Source organism: Onychostruthus taczanowskii, unplaced genomic scaffold (genome assembly GCF_017590055.1).
Source record: "Onychostruthus taczanowskii isolate IOZ18803 unplaced genomic scaffold, ASM1759005v1 scaffold427, whole genome shotgun sequence".
NCBI classification, from domain to species: Eukaryota; Metazoa; Chordata; class Aves; order Passeriformes; family Passeridae; genus Onychostruthus; species Onychostruthus taczanowskii.
Window position 1 is genome coordinate 1 of NW_024501760.1, and position 2,660 is coordinate 2,660.

Below are 2,660 nucleotides of genomic sequence, written 5' to 3' on the forward strand. Positions count from 1 at the left end.
TTTGGGATCCTTTTGAGGGGGTTTTGGGACCCCTCTGATGGGATTTAGGATCATTTCAAGGGGATTTAAGATCCTTTCAAGGGAGATTTTGGGTCATTTCAAGGAGATTTTGGGTCATTTCGAGGGGGTTTGGATCCTCTCAAGGGAATTTGGATCCTCTCAGGGGGATTTCAGATCCTTTCAAGGAGATTTTGGGATCCTTTTGAGGGGGTTTTGGGACCCCTCTGATGGGATTTAGGATCATTTCAAGGGGATTTAAGATCCTTTCAAGGGAGATTTTGGGTCATTTCAAGGAGATTTTGGGTCATTTCGAGGGGGTTTGGATCCTCTCAAGGGAATTTGGATCCTCTCAGGGGGATTTCAGATCCTTTCAAGGAGATTTTGGGTCCTTGCAAGGGGTTTTGGACCCCTCTGAGGGGATTTTGGATCATTTCAAGGGGATTTCAGATCCTTTCAAGGAGATTTTGGGATACTTTTGGGGGGGTTTTGGGACCCCTCTTATGGGATTTAGGATCATTTCAAGGGGATTTAAGATCCCTTCAAGGGAGATTTTGGGTCATTTCGAGGGGGTTTGGATCCTCTCAAGGGAATTTGGATCCTCTCAGGGGGATTTCAGATCCTTTCAAGGAGATTTTGGATCTCTTCAAGGGGATTTTGGGATCCTTTTGAGGGGGTTTTGGACGCCTCCGAGGGGATTTGGGATCATTTCAAGGGGGTTTGGATCCGTTCAAGGGGATTTTGGATCCTCTCGGGGGGGTTTGGGATCCTTTTGAGGGGGTTTGGGACCCCTCCGAGGGGATTTTGGGTCATTTCAAGGGGATTTCAGATCCTTTCAAGGAGATTTTGGATCTCTTCAAGGGGATTTTGGGATCCTTTTGAGGGGGTTTTGGACCCCTCTGAGGGGATTTTGGGTCATTTCAAGGGGATTTCAGATCCTTTCAAGGAGATTTTGGATCTCTTCAAGGGGATTTTGGGATCCTTTTGAGGGGGTTTTGGACGCCTCCGAGGGGATTTGGGATCCTTTCAAGGGGGTTTGGATCCGTTCAAGGGGATTTTGGATCCTCTCGGGGGGGTTTGGGATCCTTTTGAGCGGGTTTGGGACCCCTCTGAGGGGATTTGGGTCATTTCAAGGGGATTTCAGATCCTTTCAAGGGGATTTTGGGTCTTTTCAGGGAGATTTTGGGTCATTTCAAGGGGATTTCAGATCCTTTCAAGGAGATTTCAGATCCTTTCAAGGAGATTTCAGATCCTTTCAAGGAGATTTCAGATCCTTTCAAGGAGATTTCAGATCCTTTCAAGGAGATTTCAGATCCTTTCAAGGAGATTTTGGGTCATTTCAAGGAGATTTGGATCCTCTCAAGGAGATTTGGGATCCTTTCAAGGGGGTTTGGATCCGTTCAAGGGGATTTTGGATCCTCTCGGGGGGGTTTGGGATCCTTTTGAGGGGGTTTGGGACCCCTCCGAGGGGATTTTGGGTCATTTCAAGGGGATTTTGGATCCTTTCAAGGAGATTTTGGGTCATTTCGAGGGGGTTTGGATCCTCTCAAGGGGATTTTGGATCCTCTCGGGGGGGTTTGGGATCCTTTTGAGGGGGTTTGGGACCCCTCCGAGGGGATTTTGGGTCATTTCAAGGGGATTTTGGGTCCTTTCAAGGAGATTTTGGGTCATTTCGAGGGGGTTTGGATCCTCTCAAGGGGATTTTGGATCCTCTCGGGGGGGTTTGGGATCCTTTTGAGGGGGTTTGGGACCCCTCTGAGGGGATTTTGGGTCATTTCAAGGGGATTTTGGGTCATTTCAAGGGGATTTGGATCCTCTCAAGGAGATTTGGGATCCTTTCAAGGGGTTTTGAAACCCTCCAAGGGGATTTGGGATCCTCTCAGGGGGGTTTGGGATCCTCTCGGGGGGGTTTGGGATCCTCTCAGGGGGGTTTGGGATCCTCTCAGGGGGGGTTGGGATCCTTTTGAGAGGGTTTTGGACCCCTCTGAGGGGATTTTGGGTCATTTCAAGGGGATTTTGAATCCTTTCAAGGAGATTTTGGGTCATTTCGAGGGGGTTTGGACCCCTCTGAGGGGATTTTGGGTCATTTCAAGGGGATTTTAGGTCATTTCAAGGGGATTTGGATCCTCTCAAGGAGATTTGGGATCCTTTCAAGGGGTTTTGAAACCCTCCAAGGGGATTTGGGATCCTCTCAGGGGGGTTTGGGATCCTTTTGAGGGGGTTTTGGACCCCTCTGAGGGGATTTTGGGTCATTTCAAGGGGATTTCAGATCCTTTCAAGGGGATTTTGGGTCCTTTCAGGGAGATTTTGGGTCATTTCAAGGGGATTTTAGATCCTTTCAAGGAGATTTTGGATCCTTTCAAGGAGATTTTGGGTCATTTCAAGGGGATTTGGATCCTCTCAAGGAGATTTGGGATCCTTTCAAGGGGATTTGAAACCCTCCAAGGGGATTTGGGATCCTCTCGGGGGGGTTTGGGATCCTTTTGAGGGGGTTTTGGACCCCTCTGAGGGGATTTTGGGTCATTTCAAGGGGATTTCAGATCCTTTCAAGGGGATTTTGGGTCCTTTCAGGGAGATTTTGGGTCATTTCAAGGGGATTTCAGATCCTTTCAAGGAGATTTTGGATCCTTTCAAGGAGATTTTGGGTCATTTCAAGGGGATTT